This window comes from Podarcis erhardii (assembly GCF_964252035.2).
Source record: "Podarcis erhardii genome assembly, chromosome: 2".
NCBI lineage: Eukaryota > Metazoa > Chordata > Lepidosauria > Squamata > Lacertidae > Podarcis > Podarcis erhardii.
Genome location: NC_138498.1, coordinates 71,612,819 through 71,638,583, shown reverse-complemented (window position 1 = coordinate 71,638,583; position 25,765 = coordinate 71,612,819). Strand labels below are relative to the sequence as shown.

At 44.3% G+C, this 25,765-nt stretch overlaps 2 long non-coding RNA genes across 2 annotated transcripts; one reads left to right on the top strand and one right to left on the bottom strand.

Annotated features, from left to right (window-relative positions):
* The first annotated feature begins 145 nt into the window (after positions 1 to 145).
* LOC309335999 lies at positions 146 to 10,076 on the top strand. The gene is made up of 3 exons (XR_014153849.1): positions 146 to 322; positions 1,094 to 2,310; positions 9,970 to 10,076. It is a non-coding gene; the product is annotated as an uncharacterized lncRNA (long non-coding RNA).
* On the bottom strand, positions 9,683 to 13,206 carry LOC309335998. Its single transcript, XR_014153848.1, has 4 exons — positions 13,175 to 13,206; positions 11,843 to 11,979; positions 10,386 to 10,576; positions 9,683 to 10,102 (listed from the first exon to the last, which is right to left on the bottom strand). It is a non-coding gene; the product is annotated as an uncharacterized lncRNA (long non-coding RNA).
* Between the last annotated feature and the right edge of the window lie 12,559 nt (positions 13,207 to 25,765).

The window sequence follows — 25,765 nt, the reverse complement described above, 5'->3', positions numbered from 1 at the left end:
AGTAATGTAATTCACTGAAATTGTAAATGCTTGTATGCATTACTAAGTCTTTAAATTCAATTGGCTGGTAACTGAATTCTAGAGAGTTCTCTAGCAGTTCTCATGTGATTGGCTAATGCTGGTCACATGGGAGGTATCTAGTGAAGAAGAGACTCCATTTTATGTGAAGCGAGATGCCTGTGTTTTAGATTCCACTGTGAACATTGCTAAGTTGAAAAGAGTGTTGGAGTGCTTGAAATAGAGGTAGCAAAGCTGCAGGAGAAGGTAAAAGTAGAAATCTCTCATAGGAACTGCAAGGCATGGCCTAATTGAGAAACCACAGGCTGTGGTACATGACCCCAGTCAAGCTTGCAAAAATTTATCATTTGCACAGTAATAAATGTTGGAAATGTAATGAGAATGAAGGTACCTTTTATCACCTATGGTGGACCTGCCCGAGGGTGAAAGCATTCTGGGAAATGATCTATAATGAAATTAAGAAAGTCCTTAAATGGACATTTACTAAGAAACCAGAGGCTTTTCTCCTGGGCATGGTTGGCCAATTGGTGCCAAAGAAGGATAGGATTTTCTTTATGTATGCTACTACTGCAGCAAGAATTCTTCTGGCAAAGTATTGGAAGATGCAAGAACTACCTACTCTGGAAGAATGGCAGACAAAGGTGATTGACTTCATGGGATTGGCAGAGATGACCGGCAGAATTCGTGACCAGGGGAAAGAGGCAGTGGAAGAAGACTGGAAGAAATTTAAAATATATCTTAAAAACTGTTGTAAAATTGATGAATCTTAAGATGTCAAGGGGTAAGAAGCAGGGAATTACAGCTGTAACCAACAAATTTATGGGAATTAAATGAAGGGAACTAAATGGATAAATTGACTAAAGGGTTGCTAAAAAAAATTCTTTTTAAAATAAGGATGCAGCGAAAGGGAGGTATGGGGAAGTCGATTGAAAGAAGTTACAAGAAAAGAAGATTATGAATTTATTTATGTTTGATTTGTTTATGTTTGTTTGTGTTTTGTGATGTGTTTGTCTTTTAATTATGTGTTTTAAAAATTGAATAAAAATTATTTTTTTTAAAAAAAGAGAAACCACAGGCTGAAGCTCTGGAAAGAGAGGAAAATACAGTTGTTTGGAATTTAGGAGAAGAGACTGTAAGCCCATGCTCGGAGAAACGTGAATAAATATTATGTTTTAATTCATCTATAAGTTTCTGCAAGTAAAGTTTTTGAATGTTAAATTCTGGACATTGGTTTAATTTCCAAAGAAGGGTGTCAGTCATATATATGATCTGAGCTTCTTAGCTGTGATTTTGCTACTCTGACTTCAACAGTGCTAAGGAACTTGACTGTTGTTAATGGGCATGTGTTAAATCATTTAAGTGTGTGTACAGTGAAATGTACTCAATGCCAAGGACCCAGACTCAAGCAAAAAATAATGTCACCACCCACCCCAAAAAACCAGGGGGGTAATAGAAAATGGTTAGCCAGGGAGCTTATCATCTAATGGTTCTGTAAAGCCCTTGAACAGCACCCAAGATGGTAAATTCCTGGAGAAACTTCTTCTATGAGCAAGGAATAGAAGAGGGAAGGTTGGCAAGAGTTCTTGGAAAAGGAGCTGGATTTTGGACTGGAACTTTATGATAAAAAGCTTTTTCAATTGCACTGACGGCTGTGAATGCTTGTTTGTGCTAAAGGGAAGCTGATGCCGTTCCTGGCAACGAGCTGCTCTTGCTTTAATAATCTCGTTAAGAAAAGAGAGAGAGAAGTTGCTGATTATGCGTTTGGAGGATGGTTGCGAAGCTCGTAGCAAGGGAGCGCCGAGCAAAAGCAAGAAAAGCCTCCAGATAGCGTTAACTGTGTTATATTGTGCTAACTGGATTCCTCTACAAAGCTGCTATCGCTACCGAGGAAATTGGAACAAACAAAACAACACAACCTTGGAACTGTTCATCCCGAAGCTAATGCAAAAGAAAAGCTGGCAATGCAGGCATGCGAAAGGGAAGTGGAGCTGCAATTATCCGCTGCTCTTTCCTGTTGCTAAGTAGAGGTTATTACAGCAAACTTAGTCATCGGAGATGGCTGCACAGAAGCCTTTGCTTCAGGGAGGGAGCGCAAAGGTTTAATCTGGGCTGCACTGCAATAGCTTTCTAGCTTCTGGGTGCCAGGGATTGAGGCCTGTTGGGTGGGGTTTCAGGGCTGACACCTGTCCCAAGCGTTTGGTGTGCCATGCCTATTTCGGAAGTGTTGTCAAACATAAAATGGATTGCAAGGGGAGTTTGTCCACATCATCTCACCCAGGGCTTCTTTTAAGGGTACGTGGCACCTCTTTTTTATTGTTAAAAAATGTGACACTTACTGTAACACCATCATGGTAAGTACTGGCACCTATTTTTTATTTTTAGGGGGAAAAGCACTGATCTCATCAGAAAACAACCCCACTCCTCCCATGCACAATAAGGAATTTCACATGAAGGGCCAATTAGAGACGTTGGGTGCAGTTGCCACTTGAGGCAGAATTGCAGCAGACTGCCTCTCCCAGTGCAGGGAATGGTGAGCGAGGGTGGGGACTGGGGGAGCAAGAGCAATTTCTTGGGGGAAAGGGTGCTTAACTTTCTTCTCAGACTCTCCTATTTTCCAGGGACAGTCCTGGATTTACAGAAGCCATCCCAGTTTCCAATTTTATCCAGGAATGTTCCGCTTTTCCTTAGGACGTCCCTATTTTCATCAATGTTGGAGGGCATTTATTTACTTATTTAATTGACATACCACCCTTCCTCACAAGTTCAGAGAATAAAATACAAGGTAAAAGGACAAGTAAAAACAAAAACAACAAATAATAACCTTCCCTCCCCACAAACACATATAAAAATCCATAGAATATCAGTCAGCCAAAGGGACGTCCCTATTTTCGTCAGAGAAATGTTGGAGTGTATGCAGGTATGTGTCTTCCGTAGGGGCGTAACTGGAACACGACTGGAAATACTTAAAAAGGCCAGCAAATGCACAGAAGCCTTGGTGGATGTACTGCAAGAGCAAAGACTGTAGGAACTTGGCATTTTAACCTAAGGATGGCAAGTGGCGGAGGAGGCGGCAATGATGATAGCAAACGCCCAAAACCTCTCCCTCTCTGAAGCAGTTTGGGCTTGAATAGATGCCTGCCGTGAAGGCTAGGCTGCTGAAACATAGAAAACAGCTGATGCAGGGGATCTAAAGAATGGTAGGAATTGTTTACAGCTGCCACTGTGGAATTAGTTGGCCTCCAGGTCATCCATCTATGACGGGAAATAGTGTCTCCAGCTGTTTGTGTCCCTTAAAGCTTTCTCTTCTGCTTGTTGGGATGAGTGTGGCTCAGGTGTGTGGCTTGCCATTGGCTCACGTCATCGTGGTTGTTCATTGCACCAATAATAATAATAAATAAAGAATAAACATAATAAACCTTTATTGTCACTACACCACCTGTGTGCAGTGAAATTAAATGAGCCCCCCCCCCCACATACACTCAGTCTTGTTCGCACTCTGTGTACTTGTTGGAAGTCAGTTGCACCACTATTTTTTTCCATTCAGCAGCCCAACAGCCCACAGATAAAAAATGTTCTTTAACCTGTTAGTGCGGCTGACTATACTTCTGTATCTCCTGCCCGAAGATAGGAGATTAAAGAAGTGCTGGCCAGGGTGTGAGCCGTCCCTAAGAATTTTCCTCGCTCTCCTGAGGCAGTGGTCTCCCGCAATGTCATCTAGCGAACTCAGGGGACAGCCCATGAAATCATGTGCTGTGTTCACCACCCTCTGTAGGGACTTCCTCTCCGTGGCTGTCAAACCAGCGTACCACACTGTAATACAGTATGAAAGGACACTTTCTATTGTGGACCGGTAGAAGGAGATCATCAATTTTTGTTTGACAATAAAATACCAGCTCTGTGTGCACCATAAATTATGCATATACTTATGCAATCGGCATGCTTCATTTGAAAGCTGGTAGTGGGAGCCTTGCAGAAAATGGAATCGTTTTTACAAGGCGTGGAGGAGAGGCAGAACATCACTGGTAGGTATATGACGGGGAGAAGAGAGGGGACAGCAGGACCAGCACTCATGAGGCAACCTGAGGCAATTATCTCCAGCAGTGGACATGGAGGTGGGAATTTGGTGGTCCCCTACTCACCTGACTCTGCTGCTGCCTCCATGAGCCAACCACCCAAGTTCTCCACCTCCCTTGCACTGAGGAAGGAGAGAAGGGTCACTTCCTCAGTGTGAGGCATTCTAAGCAAGGTGACGGCACTGCCACAGCTGTCAGAAACACCACTTAAAATTATTTAAAGGTTTAAATGATGAACAACATGTTTAGCCACCACAGGAGTGGCAGAACAGGTCCTCTACCAGCCGCCACCCCCACCCCCACCCCAGAATGTCTTGATCTGATGTAGGATCCCCTTGGCCTTTCCTCAGAATGAAGCAAGGAGGGGATTGGAGAAGCCAAGGAACAAAGAAAAAATAATGGGTTGTATCCCGTGTTAGTTGTACTCAGAAAAGACCAACTGAAATAAATAGACACGACTATCTTAGGCCCATTCATTTCAGCTGATCTCCGTAGAACTTAGCTGGATGCAACTCTTACATGCATAAAATCCATAGCATGCTACTTTTAGAATTGGGGAAATCATTTTAGGAGAGGAAATTAAGGAGAATCCTGTGCTAATCAAGAGAGGCTGCTGGGAGAAGAGAAGGGATGCTGAAACAAGTGAGAGAGTGTGTAGGCTGGACTGTTTGCTTCTCCTGGCAGAGCTGAGCAAGCCAATAAGCTTAGCATCATCACTACCACCCCAGCATGCAGGAAGAAACTCTAACACACACACACACACACACACACACACACACACACACACCACTCCACTCCACTCCACTCCACTCCACTCCACTCCACTCCACTCCCAGAATGATAATTTTGCTTTGTAAACAAAATGCCTGACCCACACTCACCTAAATGTTCACGTGAACACTTATTTGTGCATATATACATATATACCAAGATTTAAAGGTAAAATGATTGCCCCCAAGACTCTGTTAGTGAGCAGGGTTAATATTATCAAGCTATTTCTGCATAACAATTACACACTTGTGACAATGAAGTAGCATCCTTCTTCACACAGTCTGCATTGTTATGCTCGCACCACTGCTTCAAATGGGGAGGAGCTCCAGGGGCGCAGAGCTTATGTGGATCTGGGTTCCTTTGGAAGTAGGCCACTGGAAGCTCCTTGGTGCTGTGTAGTATTTACACATAAACAGGTTGAGCATAATTGGAGGCACAGCCGAGAGGCAGCCAAATCCCCCTGCCCCAACTTCACATTGTGGGGGGACAGCCAGCAATGTGAGGTACAGTGGTACCTCAAGTTACAAACACCTCAGGTTACAAATGCTTCAGGTTACAAACTCCGCTAATCTGGAAGAGTTACCTCGAGTTGAGAACTTTGCCCCAGGATGAGAACGGAAATCGTGTGCCAGCAGCAAGAGGCCCCATTAGCGAAAGCACGTCTCTAGTTAAGAACAGTTTCAGGTTAAGAACGGACATCTGGAACGAATTAAGTTCATAACTAGAGGTACCACTGTACTCCAAAACACCCACCTCTGCCTCAGTTTCTTCTTAGAATCCTAGAATTGTAGTGTTGGAAGGGACCCAGAGGGTCATCTAACACCCATGACAGATGGCCGTCCAACTTCTGCTTAAAAGCCTCCAAGAAAGGAGGGTCCACAACCTCCCTTCTACTTACTGCACACCCAATGCATAGCTTCTCTTTCTTCAATCCCTACCCCTGCCAAGCACCACCTTCTAAATGCATTTGAGCTGCAGCTACTCTATAATAAGGAAAAGCAGATCCCACTGGGATTAAACACTCCTCAGTGATTTAAAACTAAACTGCTATGGTCAGCTTACTAAGCCAGTCTCCTTCAGAAAGCCACTGCAGGTCGCGTTATTGCAGACAAAAATCACATCACACACCCAGAGCAAGCTGGGGACAGCAATTGCAGTAATTACAACTTTTGACACTTTCGTATATTTTTAGGACCCACCTTATTTTTGTGATTGTAAGTTGCTTTGAACTGTATTTAATATTATGTTTTAATGTTGCAGCCCACCCTGGGACTCCTCTTATCACACACAGAAACTTTGCCCCTGGCTGGGGCTGAGGGTGGCAGACTCTGGATGAGCCGTCTTTTCTGACGATCACCTGACCCCCTCAGCTTCCATGGAGACACTTCCCTGGAACATCATCCCATATCATATCCCTTTGTCCTTTGACACTAGTTAGGTATTGCCTCAGGGCGACCCACACCAATAGCCCACCTCACAAAAATCTGGTAGGAAACTGTAACAGTATTTCTACAAGTCGTTCCATAAATGACATTTAAGTCTAACAGAAATTTCCCACTGAATGAAAACGTCATATTGATCAAAACAAGGATCAGCTTGAAAAATCACCAGCTTTCTATGTCAGGAGAACACATGACATTAAGAAGTGATTCATTGCAGACAATGTGTGTGTGTGTGTGTGTGCGCGCGCGCGCGCGTGAGGGAGGGAGGGAGGAAGAGATACACAAAGCCATTATTAAGTTCATATGCATGATCCACATCATGTCCTCACACAGTACTCTGCTTCCATTGCAGGTGACTCGGATTCCCAGCACTCAGAGTGGTAACTTAAGTTGCCGGGGGAATTTCAGTTTCTTCCTTTCGCAGCAAACATGCCCACTGTAATCCAAACAGTAAGGTGGGAATAGGAATGGGATTGTGCGATTGCCATAGCCACCTTTTTCAGTGCCTGTGACAATATGAAAAATGTCAACACAACTCCACATCTGCAGTGTAAATTGTGTGTGTGTGTGTGTGTGTGTGTGTGTGTGTCCGTCCTAATGTCCATAGGATGTTGCACTGCCCTTTCATATCATCCTTTCTGAGTTTCATTTTGTGCTGGAGAAGGTTATTATCAGGCTCATGGCTAGCAGGGGGTAGGAATGTAACTCTGAGGGAAAGCCCTCTTCTGAACCTGGTATTAGCTTTGCAGGGTAAGTTGGGGGAAATTCCCCACTGGTGCCACATTCCTGCAGGCAGTGATCCCAACAATCATCAACTGTCATCCCCAACTGATGCCATTCCCTGTTCATTTTTTAAAGTGCAGATTAAATGCTAAGACACATCAGATGCATCACGTTTAATTCAGCTCTTAGGCAGCAAGTGTGCTCAGGTGTCCTCCGAGCTCTATATCAGTGTTCGGTGTGTGCGTGTTTGTGTGCACACGTGAGTCCTGTCCTCAACATCTCCACTTGGTTTGGGAATGATGGAGACAAACAAGTTACCAGAGATATGTTCCAGGCTCCTATCTGAGCGATTTCCCCCTCTCCACTCCATGTGGAACAGGGCCCTTTGATGACCCAACCACCTCCCAGCTGCGGGGGAGATGTAAAAGTTGGGAGAAGATGGAGAACATCTACAGATCTGCCCCCTTTCATTCCTGACTAGGTCCTCTTTCCAACTAATCTTCTCCTGGTGGAAGAAAGAAACCATCCTTTGCAGCGCCAGCATTTCTGGTTCAAGTGGCTGACTCAGATTTTTACAGAGAGACCCACCGCTGGCAATACTGCAAAAGAAGGGAAAGATCAGTGCTTTTTTTCTTAAAAAATGTTTAGGAGTACTCTCCTTTTCCTACTTATATTGAAACACTGCCCCTCAATGAGGCCCAACTTAGATTCACAAAATGTTTAGGGGTATGCATACCCCTCTGTCCCCCCCTCCAATAAAAATACTGGGAATGATGAAAGTGGTGCATCTCAGCTTTCCATTTCTGGTAGAGTGGCTGTTTAGACCAATGTTTCCTACTATGGCATTTATTCCTTTGAGTTCCTTCTGCAGTGGACCAGTGCAAGGCTCTAACTGAATAAATATACCTCCACAGACAGAGGCAGTGATGCTTCTGAACACCAGTTTCTGGAAACTGCAGGAAGGGTCCTGCAGGTGGGTTTTCCCCAGGCATCTGGCTGGCCAGTGATGCTGTACTAGCTGGGCCATTGGGCGTGATCCAGCAAGCACTTTTTCTGCTCTTAAGAGAGTTGGACCAGATATCACAGGTGTTGGGCAACTAGCACCTGCACAGCCATACTTGCTGAGAAGATATAGGGGCAACTTTTTGCAGCCATTCTGGGCATGATTCAGTGCTGGGCAAAGAGGATAGGGGACACCTGCCCCTTTTATAGTGTGTTGGAAGTACAAATTTCAGTACTTATAGCATGCATGGCAAGCTACACCTGTTGAAATCTCCTCTGTTGCACAACTGTTAAAAGTACACAAACCCTCTCTCTCCTTTTGCCACTAGTCACCCTAGTTGGGAGCCACAGTGGCATGGCTCCAGTGTTTGACGTAAAGCAGAGAGATCCGGGTTCAAATTCCTGCTCAGCAGTTAAGCTGAGTGGGTGACAGCAGTGGCGTAGCGTGGGGGGTGCAGGGGGGGCCGGCCGCACCGGGCGCAACATCTGGGGGTTAGGGTTAGGGTGCGCAAATCCACGGGTTAGGGGGCGCAAATTACTTGCCTTGCCCCGGGTGCTGACAACCCACGCTACACCACTGGGTGACAGTGATCTAGCCAGCCCCTCTCTTTCAGCCTAACCTTCCTCATAGGGTTGTTGTGAAGATCAAATGAGATTACCTCATGTATGTCTTCCTGAACTGAGATGGTGAAACAGAGTATGGATATGAGAGAGCTCCTCAGTTTCCTGCCCCTCCCCACACTATTGGGGGCAGATTGCAAAATGGACAGGAGAGGGTTAATGGATACAAGGATAACTGCTGGAGAGTGCCAGTGGTCACATCAGCAGCATACATTTAAAGTGAATGGCTTCCCCCAAAGAATCCTGGGAACTGAAGTTGGTTAATGATTCTGAGAACTGTAACTCTGAGAGGTAAGCAACATCTCCCTGAATTTCCTTCTTCTTTGAGAAGCATAGAGTCATATGAAACACCATACTTCTATAAATCCAGAATAATCCACACACAAGAACATGACACATAAAAGCAATCTGTTGGGATTTCAGAGTACTAAATGGTTTGTTCTTTCAAGAAGTGTTGAGCAAATCTGCCTGTGCTGTACTTCCTTGCATCCAGGAGAAATCAATACACCTCCATTTGTCTTATATATTATTTTCTGATGCCCATCATATCTCCATCCCTTTCTGACCTGATTGTAGGTGGAGTCTCTCTTTCATGGAATTTGGAATGGCTTGAAAATCATGCTGCAGAACCAGTTATTGACTTCTTTTTTTGTTAGTTCCCTTGAGGTTGCTCAAAACCAACTCCACCAGCTTCGTTAAGTTAATTGGCTGGTCCAGATATCATCTCCCCCCCCCCCATTTCTGCTGCCCAGGGAAACAAACCTCACACTATGAATGATCAACTGCACATTTAAAAATAGCACCTCCTTGTGATTATGCCCAAGCTGGGCTACGTGATGTGCTCTAGCGGGGCTCTGAAATGCAAGCAGCTGCTTTCAGATCAGATCCAAGGGCGATGGCCATCTCCCAGCACAATGGAGCAGCTGGAGCACCCACTGCTCCAAATAGCAACATGCCGTCCCAACAAGGCCTTTAAGCAACGGGCGAGGCAGAGATGTTATACTGAAGATGCAGCTGATGGTGCATGTCAGCTTCAAATGAGAGATGGGTTTTAATTTTGAGTCCTTAGAGAAATCATCTCCGAGCCGTAATTACAGAGCGCAGCCGCCACACCGTCTTCCAACTTCCCCCGCCCGCCATGAACGCCCCCCAAATTGAAAGCAGAAGCCTCCTAGCTTTTAATTACAGAAATCAGTCTTTGAAGTCAGTGTTCAGAATTGGTTATCCCACTGTCTGATCCAGTGATCTGATGCTTTAGCAGATGTTGCCCTTCTAGGTTGCACGTCCATGCATGCAACAGTTGCTTCTTCCCATCGCAGATACATCTTAAGAAAAGCAGTTACTTTTGTTGGACCAGCTTCCGTTGATGGTAGGCTCACAGCTTCTGCCCTTGACTATTTTGGAATGCAAACAAACTGAGGATGTGCCCTTCGTCTTCTGCATGGTTTCCCCCTGAGAGCAAGGAAGAAGACCACTTTGGTTAGGACAGGATCCAGCAGTCTGAGGCAGAATGGTCCCACAACACGAGGGATCATAAGAAATATTGCACTGTTGTGGTCAGCATCCAATCACACTGACACATGGGAGGACACACACACACACACACACACACACACACACACACACACACAAACCTCTTCCCTATTGTTAAAGAAGAGGCAAAAGTACTCCCACCTTTGTAAGGTCGGACAGTCAAGAGGTGCCCTTTGTGTTATTTAGACATGGCTAGACCTACCTGATGTGGTGATGGATGTTTTTGAAAACTAACCACTGGCTCCTTGACCCATCAAAACTGGTGGGGGAGTTGGTGAACAAGCCTGGGATTCACTTTAATTAGCTATGCATCCTGTTCTTCTAACACTTTTTCAACAGTTCCATGGTACCTCGAAGGCATATTGGCAAAGACCACAGTGCAGTTAAGATATGCTGAAATAAGAGAAAGATGCTGTAGTTGAAGGAAGGAGTCAAGGGAACAGAGAGAAGCTTTGCCTTCCTCTATATGTGAAGTGTCACCTCTCATTTGTGAAACAAGACACACCATTCCTCTCCTATCCCTCCGAAATAAATGTTACTTGAATCCATCAACGTGCATTCTTTTCTGCATGCGCTTCTCTAAACCCTGGTACAGTCATACCTTGGGTTAAAGTTGCTTCAGGTTGAGCGTTTTCAGGTTGCGCTCCACGGCGACCCAGAAGTAATGGAATGCATTACTTCCAGGTTTCACTGCTCGTGCATGCGCAGACACTCAAAATGACGTCATGCGCATGCGCAGAAGCGGCGAATTGCGTCCCACGCAGATGTGGGTTGCATTTGCTTCAGGATGTGAACGGGGCTCCAGAATGGATCTTGTTTGCATCCAGAGGTACCACTTTAATCAGAATGGCCATGAACATTTTGATCAGCTAACTAGGGATAAGAAGACCTTTCAGGAAACTAAGGCATGCATGCATTTCAAGGGCTCAAAGGACACGTGACTTGGGGAGGGACCAGGAAGACTGACATTTGATCCGGAGAAATCCTTGTGCCAAAAGCCTTTGAGCTTGGATTCTTTGGCCACCTGCTCCTAAGCATTTGGTTTTGGGCTAGAGACCCTACACTAGTCACTCTCATCATCTGCCTGCCTGCCTGCCACTACTCTGTGCACTGCCAAAACCCTGTAAGCACTTTTCCTGAGCCTACAACAGGAATCAGACTGAAGACTGATGTCCTGATACAAGGCTAACTTTTCCTGCACTGACCCAGTGTGAATGCCAGGGCAAAAGATGCCTCTTCAGTCATTTCCCCCAATAATGTGGTTTTGTATGTCCTCTTCACTAGTATACACATTTATATGCATACTTCGCCCTAGTATATACATTGTTATACACATTGCTTGGCTGGAGAACTGCATTGCAAAATTCAGAGAAATACAAATTTTGAAGGATAGCTGTTTCAGTTCATGGATTGTTTTAAAAGGTACTGATTTTGTAAATTTGCCTTTAAATGTGAACTGAATTGAATTTCTCCCCCATTGGTAACTGATTCTTTTTATTATTATTATTTTAAAGAACCTCCCTGATTGGGCAGGACTTGGTTGGCCCTCTAATGGATTGCTTTATATTCAGTCCAGAAATATGAGAGTTTAAAATCTTAAGGTCTCTGGCAGAGGAGGGCAATTTGAGGCCGGTCCAATTAAAGTCTTACCTGATATACCTGACCCAGCTATATCCTCAAATTTTGTATAGGCCCATTGAAATTCTTTGTGTCAAGGGGTCTCATGAAGGTGACTCAGTCCCAGCATTCTTCAAAATGGGCAATATCCTTGGAGCATCACAGATTAGCCATCTCACCTGAAGCAGGGGCAGGATTATTATGAATTTAGAAGTATCAGAAATCGGGAGGGGGGGGGGAGTAAGGTTCAAATTGCATGCTCACAGATCATACTTACTAACTTTTTTTTATTTTAATGACAGCCTCAAATCAAGTGGGCTGGTGTTTAAATGTTTAATGTTTCTTAATTAGGCCATGCAGAATGGTTATAAATGAGAAGCTTGTGCTCATTGTTTTCCTGATTGTTCATCCATGATACCTATAAATATTTCCAGCAGCACATTGGCAAGGGAAATGAACAAGGGCTTTTTCCAGTTCATAAACTAAATATTCCACTTTAAAGTTCTGAAGGCTTTTTGAGAACTTTACCATTTCCCTTCCAGAACCAAACACAGTCCGCTCTCCAGACTTCCCCAATTATTTTTACTCGACTATTCCTGGAAGTTATTAATCGACCTACCCTGTGGATAGGAAACAAGGACTTGAGCTGGACTACAAGCTTTCCCCAGCATAGAGCAACGTTTATAATTAAGATTTACAGGTCCAAATTCTGTAGACCCTGGGCTGATTCACACATTCTTAAGGTGTCCAGATACACAGGAACTCCTGTGTCTATTAATAATGGTGCGAAAGAAGCCATTTGAGCCTACGCTGTTTTTCTCATCACTGTAGGGCAATCTGCATCTGCTGAAATCTCCTTTCCCCCATCCACATAGGCTGGCACATGAAAGGACCCTGGCAGAATTCATGCAGGAGATCCTTGGCTCAGTCTCTGGCATCTCCAATGAACAGGCCCAGAGGGCATGTGACTAGAAAGAGCTCTGCTGGAAAGCTGCTCCTAATTAGACCAGGGGGAGCAAACATGTGCCTTCCAGATGTTATGGGATGCCAGTTCCCATCAGCCCCAGGCAGCAGAGCCAATGGTCAGGGATGATGGGAGCTGTAGTCCAGCAACATCTGGAAGGCAATACATTGCCTACCCCTGAGTTAAACAATACAGGCTAGAGGACTCTGGCCACTGCAGTCCAGCCACGAGATGGACATATAATCCATGGTCTCTTTTGCATTGGATCTCCTGAAAAAATATATGTACACGTCTTATCAGTCAGTGACTGACAATTGAACATGCCTGTTAAAAAACAGTTGTGTCTAAGGTGATGACAGCTGATATGGAAGCCCTCTATTATGCGTTTGATACATAATAGCTCTTTTTACATGTCCAAGTCATCCTATGATCTTGCGTCCGGACAAAGAGGGAGAAACTTCCCTCTTTGAGTTTCTAGAACTTTAGCAGAACATCGTGCATTCCCCCTTCACCTTTGTTCTATGCTGTTGCATCACTTTATGCACCCCTAGGCAAGTTCTCAGGCTAATTTTCCATCCAGAATACAGTCAAGGTTGCGTCAAGGTATTTTATTTTATTTTTAAGTCGAGAAGCAGCAGCAAAAGCTGTACTCTGAACTCCTGAAACTGCACTTTCTGCCAAAAGGGCAGAGTGGGGCTTTGATTTCTCACTGCTCTTTGCCATAGACCTCCAGGAGTTATTATGCAATCAGTAAATACCAGCATATGGTGTTAAGGCAAGTATTTTGATTTTGATTTCTTGAGTTCTAATTTTTCTGTCTTTGGCATATGGCAAACGATAAACCCAACATATTGGTGCAATAAACCTGCATGTTTGATCTGGGTTTGACTGCATATTAAAAAACAGGCTTGTTGTTGTTTTGTCGTTTAGTCGTGTCCGACTCTTCGTGACCCCATGGACCAGAGCACGCCAGGCACTCCTGTCTTCCACTGTCTCCCGCAGTTTGGTCAAACTCATGCTGGTAGCTTCGAGAACACTGTCCAACCATCTTATCCTCGGTCGTCCCCTTCTCTTTGTGCCCTCCATCTTTCCCAGCATCAGGGTCTTTTCCAGGGAGTCTTCTCTTCTCATGAGGTGGCCAAAGTATTGGAGTCTCTGTCCTTCCAGTGAGCACTCAGGGCTGATTTTCTTCAGAATGGAGAGGTTTGATCTTCTTGCAGTCCATGGGACTCTCAAGAGTCTCCTCCAGCACCATAATTTTTTTAAAAAAGTGGAGAGTTTTGACCAAACGTGATCCACCAGGAGCTGGAACCAGCAAGCCACTCCAGTATCCCTGCCAAGAAAACTCCATGGACAAAGACAACAGGCATATATAAACAGGCTTACCTGATCCCATATTGATGTCTAGTGGCCAGATTCAACTAGCCAGTCCAATCCAGCAGTTGCACCATAGAGGGGCTGATATTTTTCCATGTTTGTCTTCAAATATTATACCATATGAAGGTATGGGTAAATCATACACGAGGGAGCTAGATGACGTCTTCCTCATTAGACTTTGCTGTTTTACAGGTGATGGCATCACCCAGGAATTCTCCTAACAGCAGGAGTGCAGGTGCCAATACATAGGATATTTATTAACCAGCCTCTAAAAATTCCCTCCTCAAGAATTACAGGTTGTGCATGTTGAATGTAGTATGCAAATGATGAGGGAGGAGGAAGCTAGTGTGAACATCTTCCCTCACCTGAGTCGAGAGATTCAGGGCAAAAGTTGGTAGAGATTGCAATGTGGGAAGCCTTGGCAATGTTGGGGTGCTGAGCAAGTGGGCGGGACTGATTACTGGGAGAGCAGAGGAAGTGACTCATAAGATGCTGGTGCCAGCCCACTCTCAGCTAGGAGAGGCAGCCTGAACTGGTAGTGTCTGTCAAATCCTCATTCTGTTACCTTTTATTTTATTTTATTGGGGGGAGAATGTCGGCAATAAATGCCAAAGAAGAGCAGAGGAAGTAGATGATGATGGTCCCAGTGCAGGTTTTTAGTGTGGGTCCCACTCTTAAAAAAAAATAATGAATACAACACGCATGCAGATTTAGCAGATCAATTTAGCTGTTCAGCACTTTGTGTAACATTTATCAAAAATGTTACCATCTGTGAGCCGTGATACACTATCATAACAAAGCTTTTTAACATATAGATAGATGGGTGGGAAGATAGATAGACAGACAGTCACCTACTCAATATGATTTTGCTTGTTTTCAGTGGAGCAGACTTTATTAATATCTCTCTCTCTCTTTCTCTGCACACTTGTGTATGTTTTGGAGATCTTTTTCTATTCTTGATTCTTCTTCTTCCCCATAACTTACCTCAGGCAGTTCTTTCAAAGTTTGCCTTTTGAAAACGAAAACTCAGAACTTGCTAGTGTTCATGGCAAGCTATAGGAATATGTGCTTAGGTGTTATTGGATTAGAACACATTGAGATTTAAAATGATAAGGGTATCCTTACTAAAAGGCCTCATTGCATCCCTGGCGGAGGAAGAGGCATGCAGAGGGAGTGCACCGCCCCCGGCAGCGTGAGATTGGTAGGGTGCCATCGTGGTTGGTCCCTGCCTGCCCTGGGCACCACGCCCCTACGGGCGATGCGCCATGCCCCCAGGATGCGCGCCAGCCCCATCCCCACCTGCTCTCCGCCACTGCATTGCATGACTTAACACCACAGTCAAGCACACTAACATCCCAGTCCCAAAACATCCTTGGTAATCGTTTCACCTGTATAACTGGCTTCCTCCTCCTATACGAGGTGATTATTGGGGTTGGGGGTACAGAGGGGGAAGATATCACATAACTGACTGTAGCCACAAACTTCCAATATCCACATGCATGCCACCCTAGTGTGTGATCTTCCATTCCACTTGGTGCATGTCAGAATGGGGCCCATAACACTGGCAGAAGAGCATGGTTAGGTTGTCATGCTTGTGACATTCTCCATGCTCATCCAAAGGATGTGATGGGCTAGGGTTGGGAGAGAGAAATAAAAAGTATAACTGCAACACAGTAAGTTTACTCAGATCAAAAGTAAGTTTCTTTGTGTTCTGTGGGTCTTGAATGACATATAGGACTGCAGCTACAAATATGGTGGGTTTGGGGGTTTGGGGCATTAAACTGGGCATTGTCATGTCCAAATATGGACATTGTTGAAACCCTCTGTCTCCTTGTGCACCAGTGGAACTTTCTGCCTACTCTTGTCTTGCTGGGTGCAATCCACTTTTTCATTCACCATTCTCCATTCCATCTTGCCTGCTTTGCTTGAGCGCAGGTTTGCAAGGGCATCTAGCAGCAGCATCTTTTCATTCCCATTCCCAAATAGCCACTCTCTTAGATCCTTAAGTTTCTTCTGCTCTGTAGGCGCAGAGGCACCATCGATTCCAAGAGAGAGAGCAGGGTGAGGGGATCAAAGTGGGATAGCTACACGCTGTGGGATCTGTGTCATTGGGGTCCAAATGTTGTGAGCTGGCCCTGGCACAGCCTAGAACATCTGCTGTATATAGTTTGGGCTTTTTGCTTACTCATCACAGAGAAGTGCTGATGAATGCTTTCTTGCAGTGCTTTCCCTGCTGACAGGTGTGATGGAAGAATGTAGCAGCCATCCCAGGAGTCATAAATAGGAGCATTTTGTGAAACATGTCCTTAGCATAGATTGTGTAATAGGGCTGGAATATTGATGGAGATGACCACTCCTGTCCATTTCTAAGCTTTTAAATACTTATGGATTTTTAATTGTAATGTTCTGAGCATGCATTTTGCATAAGGGGCTTGGTGCATTATTCATTGCAGCAATGACAAGAGAAAGTTAATGAGTTTAGTAGGATAATTATTTTACAGGCCCCTGCACTTCTTAAAGTCAGGCAGTCAGAGCTTAATAAGACTAGCAGTGGTGAGATGCAAGCCTGTCTAAGAGAATGTACACACCATCCATTTAAAATACCTCATGCCTCAAAGAATCCTGGGAACTGTAGTTTGTAAAGGGTGTTGGGAATTGTAGCTCTGCAAGGATTTTCCTGTAATGTCCTACACACACACACACACACACACACACACACACACACACACACTACTTTTTTTTCTTTAAAAATGTTTAGGGGTACTCTCATTTTGACTCAAGAAAACCACCATTTTATAGTTCAAATCGGGAAAAATATATATAGTAAATGGACAAAAGTACGAAGATTCACAAAATGTTTTGGGTTATGCGTTCCCCCCAGGAAAAAAAACCACTCTGTGTGTGTGTAGCTTTTGATCATTCCACAATGTCCACCATATGTATACATAATGTGCAATATTTGCCTCTCCCCCATTTCCAGCACATTTTGCTAAAATTTGGATATAAAGTGGTACCTCGGTTCTTGAACGTAATCCGTTCCAGAAGACCTTTCAATTTCCAAAATGTTCAAAAAACAAGGCACAAAGGGCTGGCAGCAAGTTCAATTGGAAAAATTGAAAAACACTTCTGAGGCGCATTTGAAAATGGAAGCAATTACTTCCCGGTTTTCAGCATTCAGGTTCTGAAATGTTTGGCTTCCAAGACACTAAAAAACCGAGGTACCACTGTATTTTTGTCAACAGATATGGGATTAGATTCCGAATATATAATGTTCTTTCTTTCTTTCTTTCTTTCTTTCTTTCTTTCTTTCTTTCTTTCTTTCTTTCTTTGCCATTTCTGTTTAAATAAATTTATTTTATCAACTAAATCAAGTATTGATCACACACACACTTCTTCCTTTGTGATTAACTTTTCATTTCAGCTCTAATTCTGCTTTTTCATTAGTATTTTTAATCAGAAAGCTTCTTAGCTGGAATATTGACTCTTTTTTTGTTATACCACATACTGTGGTAATATTATACTCAGGCCTCAATTCTATGTTGCCAGGGAGCTGAAAATTAACATTATTTAGAAATGATTGACAATGCTACACATCAGGTGAGAAGGTTTTCTTATATTTGTTCCATTGTCTCATATTTGTCATGCCAATTAAATAAGCTGGGTTTTATTAAACGATTTATCTCTTAATGTGTTTCATCGTATGCCCAAGGTAGATTTTAAAGAGGCATTTTGTCATGATTTTGAATAAATATTTGAACAGGTGTCATTTCTCCTTTATTTAGCCATTGTACAATATTTGTTAAACATGTAGCAATGTAATATAATCCTATATAATACCCCAACTTGAGTGTGTGGTTGATGTTTCTGTCTGCTACCAGTTCTAGCTGTTCCTTCATCATGTGTTGAGGTTGTGCAATAGTATGCATGTTATGATTCTGTAGCTAAGAGTGGATGGAAATAGATCTATAACTTCCAGCATGAGCGCCTGCTCTGTTATAGATCTGGGCCCCTCTCAGGTAAGGGATGGGAGCAGAGTATTAGATGGTCCAATGGGTGTCCTGAACCATAGGCCAAACAGAAGGCTCATTGGGATGGTTGGATGCGGGGATACCAAATAAGGATGCCCAAAACATCAGAATGGCCACTTCTAGTGCTTTATTTCAAAACATGTAGACTTACAATAAAGCAGTCTGCCAGTTCTCCTAGCTTTTGCAGACGTGGGACGGACACCGCAGCAAGGAGATGGCTTGTTTGCGCCCAAGCAAACATGCATACATTCTTTATACACAAAGCAGCACGTGTCATTTTACCTGACACGTGGAAAATAGGTGGAAAATACCCAAATCGTACAGATAGTTCCACTTTCTGGGCTCAGAGCCCAACATCCCAAGCCCACAGATAGGGATAACATATGTCGTTGTTGTTGTTTAGTCGTTTAGTCGTGTCCGACTCTTCGTGACCCCATGGACCAGAGCACGCCAGGCACTCCTGTCTTCCACTGCCTCCCGCAGTTTGGTCAAACTCATGCTGGTAGCTTCGAGAACACTATCCAACCATCTCATCCTCGGCCGTCCCCTTCTCCTTGTGCCCACCATCTTTCCCAACATCAGGGTCTTTTCCAGGGAGTCTTCTCTTCTCATGAGGTGGCCAAAGTATTGGAGCCTCAGCTTCAGGATCTGTCCTTCCAGTGAGCACTCAGGGCTGATTTCCTTAAGAATGGATAGGTTTGTTCTTCTTGCAGTCCATGGGACTCTCAAGAGTCTCCTCCAGCACCATAATTCAAAAGCATCAATTCTTCGGTGATCAGCCTTATATAAGCCAATTAGCTTATATCAAAGCAAGTGAATATAAACATATATGAGCTCAATTAATTGTGGGATTATCTTGACCACCAAGATGGAGTTTGCAGTCCGCCTTTGGTTCAACACAGTGGGAGTGGAGCATGAATCCATTACTACTTCATATTAGGAGTTTATCTTATACGTGCATGCTTGGCAGTGACCCTTTATATGTGGGTTGTAATATTGTTGAGTGCGATTCATTTACGTATGTGTGGTTGGTAGAGGCGCTGCTTGAGGTAGTGGGTGATTGGAGTGGCTGTGTGGAATGGATGGTGAGTGAGAATGGACATGCAATTCTATGCCTGTTGCTTTGTGAGACACAGAAGCTGCAGTGTGAGAAAAAGACACACTGAGAAAGAAGGAGAGTGAGAGGGAGGAAGGGAGAAAAGGCAGAGACAAAAGGCAAAAAGGATTCCATGATGTTGGGCTGTGCCTGCGGGCATCTGGTTTGGGGCAGTGGATTTGCTGCAAGTCCGCTCACTCCTTTTGGTGTGGTGGGGTTGTGGGATGGCAGAGGCTTCACAGGGGCCCCAACGAGGGAATCCTAGCATCAGAGCCCCTTCCTGGTAGGAGGTGTGGGCATAAGCCCACACCTCCTATCGGGAGCCGGATCCTGGACTGCATCCCAGTTTCGGCAAATGGGGATGCAGGCCTGGACCCGGGCTGGGATGGGGGATCCCAACATGATTCCTTCATCTTCCACAGGTCCTTTTGATAACCTTGACTGATCATTGGGAAGGTTGTGAAAACCTGGTAGAGCACAGGCTTTGCATGCAAGAGATCCCAGCATCTCCAGGTAGGGCTTGGAGAGATCCCTGTCTGAAACCCTGGTGAGCTGCTACCATGCAGTGTAGACAATAGAGAGCTAAGTGGATAAATGGAACAAGGGCTTGGCATAAGGCAACTTCCTATGTTTATGCATTGACTTCCACAGCTTCCTTTCCATGTGCACTGCTGACTTAAACCAATTAACCATCGGCCCGGAACCAGCCCTTTTTTTTGACCAGGTCCCAGCATACCAGGAATTAGTGAGGGCTCTTTGGATGAAGAAGCACTCTGGCATATCAAGGAAAGCTTAGTGTGGTGCAATTGGCTCTGCAGCCAGGGGCAGCCTGCTAGGCACATGTGCTCTTCTTCAATGTGCCTTTCAGAATGGTTCACATTTGCAAAGTACTGCAAATGCTGGAAGGAGGTACGAGATGAATAAACCAAGATTCAGAACATTAAGCAGCATCAACGCTTGAGTGAGTCTCGGTGGCCAGCCACAAATGCAGCCCTGGGCAAAATCCAGGCTCCAAGGCAGAATGGTGACCTAGCATCTCTGAGGAAACTCTGAGGGATTTCTGAGTTCTGCAGTTGCCATCTCCCAGTCCCATGTAGAAAGGCTTTGAAAGAGAAATTATTAAAGTGGCTTCCCACTTTCACTTTGTGGGAGATTGCTGGAGAATGTTACTTTAACATTATGTAACATTCTCCTTTCCGGGGTCTAGAACACATTGCCAAAATATGCATTTTGTGTCTCCCCACACAAACTGCTTCAAAGGTCATGCTGGAGACGGATGATCATGCCTACTTCAGGGCTGAACTCACAGTGAGGTTGCCAAAAGATGAAACCAAGGTGCCTTTTTAAAACCAACAACAGCAATAAGCAAACCTAGAGAAGGCACTGCCTTTTGCTAAGCTATGTTTTTCAAATGCTTTTCCACCTCTTTGAAAAACCTTGAAAGAGCAGTTCTGCCTATCAGCCAGTCATATTAGATGACTCAGGTGGAGGAAGGGGGAAGCTGGAGCTTTCACTGAATTAGTAAAGGGGTTAGGGTAGCCCTATTATCTTTGTTTCTTGGAGGGGCTGTTGGGTTCAAGTCTGCTTTAAAGAACCTGAAGATGGGAGAGCAGGAGGGGCATTGAAGTTGCCCATCAAGTTAGCACCTGGGCAGTGGGCAGAATGGGCTCAGGGAGTCACCTGGTCACAGTTTTCCTTGCTACTTGAGATGCATTTTATAAGAATCATCTCCCAGTATGCAAATATTATACAAATTGGTATCTGCCCTTGTCTGCCTGTTTAGTGCCATTTCCTCTTGTTTTAAGGTGATGGATAAGAAACCCACCATAAACTAGCAGCAGAGGGTAAATCTAACATGATGAAGCACATAGCAGCAACAAATTTTTCACAGATCTTGCCAGGAGCCTTGGGCACAAGGGAGAAACTTTGGTCTAGGGAGACAATATTGTTTCCTGGCCTTCAGTGAAGTGGGTGGGGCTGTGGCAGTATATGCAAACTCCACTGGGTAAGAGCCCTCCAACCAAAAGCTCTATAGGGTGGGGCTGGTAGCTCTAAGTCAGTAACATGATGCAAGCCTTGCTCCTCCCAGTTGAAAGCTTCTATTTACTGAGGGCACTGCAGCTTTTCTTGGCAAGTTCTGCATGTTTCAAGAACTATATTTTTTAAGGTAAATAGATGCAGAGGCTCTCAGAGAGGAGATCAGAACTGCTTTGCTCCTCCCAAGTTGTTTTGGTGATACCCTGTGCTAAGTCATGGTTTGGCTTAGCAAGTTGTCAAAAGTCAGGCTAATGGTTTAGCTCTTCCACACAAACCATGAGCTGTAAACCATAGGACAAACCATGGTAGCAGCTTGTGGTTTGTCTGGAGAGAGCTAAAATGTTAGTGGCAAGGAAAAACAAGTATAAAAGGAGAATTTCTGGATGTCAAGATGCAAGTCTGGGGCAAGTACTCTTTGTTGAGAGAACCCCAGCAGAGATTTAAAAGCACTAAAGCAAACTAAAGCATAGAAATACCAGTCTGTTAGACCTTTAAAATATACCCTTCCAAAGTTTCCCTCTTTCCCCAGCATAGACAAAGTCCACACATTTGGTACGTTAAAAATAGTTTACTTACAAAGTCTCTAAAGGTCAGTTTCATGTGCTTTTCCAAACAGAGTTCAGAAAAAGTTGCACAGGCAGTAAAACTTGACTTAGTTACAGTAGTGAAAGTTTCTAAATTATTGGTATAGAAACTCAAGAGTAGCTTGTGAAAGCCATGTGGTCTAAGAGCAACCAGCTCAGACCTCCTCATACATTGAGCTTCTCAGGTACGTTGCTGACTTGTCACTTGGTAGTTCACTACACCTCAACCTGTGTGACATATCAGCAAACTATATGGAGTCCCAGCAGAGTCTTCAGAGATTTCCTGCTCCTAGATCCTGACATCAAACAGGATAGCGTCAGCATTTCAATAGGACATAGACCAGACATAATGAAAGTAATACCCTAGAGACTATTATATCCATCTCTACACACAGGCATATTTTCTGAACCAATGGGAGGCTGAATGACTCTGCAAGTCATACACTTAACCTTGTTGGTGTTGCTATGGTAACTCAGTGCACCTGACACTCTTACCTCAGAACATTCAGACATGGGGGGCGGAGGATGTACTCCAAACCTTTATTAGGCATTACAAATATAGGCTATCATAAAACATCCATATGTAAAATTTTAAAATATATACAAATAAACAGCCATGTAAAAATATGTAATAACGAGGATTTTCACTGGAGTTTCTTCCCCCTAAATAGTGAATGTGCTCCTCAAGACCAAGCACTGTGTAATTTAACCCATTGTTCACATTATACTAACAAGGTAGACTTGAGGGAAACAAAGGCTTGATTACCTAGTCCTTCCTAAGGCGAGCTAAGCCTGGCAGGGCAGCTTACTCTGTGGTCTTAACCCCTTCCTGCATTAATCAGACTTAAGCATGTTGGTTATATGAGGCTAGATATCCCACATAAACCACAAGGCTGGGTTCCGGTGGAACACAGCAAAATCCAAACAGCAAAACAGCTGGGAAGGAGTCAAGGGGACACAATCTCTTCTCTGGCAGCCTACACATTTGCTTGCTCATGCTAAGCAATGAGTTACCTCAGCATTACCTGTGAACTGGGCCACTGTGTTTACCATTTAAAGTGACACATAAGTCCCATTCAGCTCCATGCCCACAGCCAGAGCAGCTAACTCCAGAGGCTTTGTATATAATCTTAAAGCAACTTCTCTGGGAGAAACAGCAGACAATACTTGAGACAAAAGGAAACCTACTTGTAGGAGGCATATATGGAGAAGCTCTTCTTTGGAAAGGTTTCTATCCACTCAGCGGCAATAAGGCTTCTTTGATTTCTATTTTAGCGAAGCAGAGGCAAGGTTAGGCATGTAGGCACACAAAATGCGGGCTCAGAGGTCATTTTGAAAAATGAACTGAACACGAGTTCCCAGCATGCTGTAGCAGAGACAAAGATTATCAGGGCCCTTAACCAGACAATGACAACTTATGTTCATATTAGAGAGGATTGCAAACTACGGTACCTAGTTCTGCTGGTCTCATTGTGTAGAAGGCCCTGAAAGAATACAAAGGACACAAAGAAAAATGGTAAGAATGATTCGAAGGCTAACAAGCAAATGTTAAGCTTCAGTTCCGTTTATTCATTTTGTCACAAAGAAGATTAAAGGTGCATTTCATAGAGGTACTTTTGCTTCCCAGTACTGGGTCCCATGGAAATGTTTGCTCTTAGTTCTGAAGATTCAGCACTTACCTGTGATGTGCTCACACATGAGTTGGAGAAATACATACATGTAGCCATGTGAAATATACTCAGAGTCGAGTCTGAATTTCATGCTCTTTATTCAGCTCATAGTAGCAATGAATGAAACTTTCCCCCAAACCTCTAGCTATATATACATTATTTACACACTGGGCCCCACGTGATTGGCTAATTCTGGGCTGCTTCTGTAGGTCAATCAGGTTGCAGATTCACCTTCTCCAGAAGCCTGATTGGCTGCTCCTGCAGGCCAATCAGGTCACTGATTCACTTCCACCTGCAGCGGGATTGGGTGGCTCCTGCAGACCAATCAGACTGCTGCATTCTGGATCCTATTGTTCTAGGATTCAGCTCAGTACATAACACCATGGCTGCTCATGAGTTACATCTGCACATGCCAAGCCCCTCTGTGCTTCTCATAGTTGCATGTCTGCAAGAAACTCAACAGGTGGAGCTTTCTAGTCATAGAACCACATTGGAAGGGAAAGCAGCAGTTGAATTTTTCACCATCAGTCAGGGCTTAAAGGCACAGGAGACCTTTTTAGGGAAGATGGTGACAGTTCTGTGGGAGATGCATCTATAAACAAGGACAAGTATTTAACAGGCTGCATGAAGCACTTTCCAGCTTCTTCACATGGAACAAAAACTCAAGACACTGTTTTTTAGATGTGCTGCAATGGCAGAAAATAGACTGGAGTGTGCTGTAGCTACAGTAATTTGCAGTCCAGCCGCACTTCATATGCCAGGGAGCTCAGGAAGGTAAAGGTGCCTGACACAAATGCTTCAGATGCTAGCAGACGAGACTGCATTATTTCTATCTGTCTGGGAAGCCAGCAAGGAAGGGATAGCTGGTTTGAAACCAGCATTTACAGGAAGGAGCAAGTTGCAGCAAAATGAGGGCTACATCAAGCTGCGTCAAATTGTCTGCATTCTGCAGACAAGAGTTGAGCACTAAGTTGAAAGGAACAAGCCAAGGGCTCCCTGTCCCAAACTGGGAAAATTAGGTGGTGCAGAAAGGTCTAGAAAACAGGATGGAGAAACTCAGGTAAGGTAAATAGGACAACTAATGTGACTGAGACAAAAGGAGATAGGAATTAACTTGGCAAACTAAGAGGCTCTTTTGGAACACAGCCATGGCTCTCCATTTTTAGCTACTGTAGTTTGTTTGTTAGGTTCAGTCAAAGAACGTAACACAAGGCAATGAGGTAGTCATTAGAAGGACTTGTTTCATCATACTGACATTCTTCTTCAGGTCAGCAATGTTTATCTGACAGGCAACAACCCTCCAATGAATCGGAAAGCCACAAGAACTCCATCTGGGAATACTTACAAATTATGGGTTGTTCCCAACTAAGTTCTGCTCAGAGGACTTGGTCCCAAGTCAGTCAGGGCCATTATTTTCAATGGGTCTGCTGTGAGAAGGACCAGCATAATATACAGCCCTATGTGTGCTGTTATCAAACAGAAGAAACCGCATTATACTGAGTCGGACCATGGATTGATCTGGCCTAGTGCAGCCTGCTCTGACTGGCAGCAGCTATCTAGGGTTTGCAGCCTTCATATCTGAGATTATTTTTACTGAGGACTGAACAAGACTCTTCTGCGTATGAAGGATGTGCTCGACCACTGAGCTCCAACACCTTTTCCAGGCCGCAGTTCAAACATGTCAGTCAACCCTTTCTTGCTCATTTTACTTGCTGGAGACAGACCGGGTGTATGAACTACGAGGGCAGCAAGACTGTTCCAATTTTGAACCAAACTTTGATTTCGAGCAAAGCTTTCCCCATCAAACACAGCAGTTCTCCCAAATTAGCCCCAGTGCAATAGAGAAATACGGCCGGGAGATGAAACCTGGGGAAGCCAAGGCTGATGATAACAATGTTTGATGTCTTGTTTAAGCAGCACAGCAGCAGGGGGCTGCTTGTTAGAACACAGTGTCCACCTGGGCCATCGGAGTGTGCGCATCAGGTGTGCACTGGAGCTTGGAAGGGGGCCCTCTGACACAGGAGCTGTGCAGAATTAATAAAAACACTGGAGATAGAACCGAGAAGCAGAAAGACCACTAGCATCTTAGCTTAAAAACTCCCTGTCTCGTTCGTTCTGACAGGGAGTTTTTAAGCTAAGATGCTAGTGGTCTTTCTGCTTCTCGGTTCTATCTCCAGTGTTTTTATTAACAGAACTAACTATGGTTAAA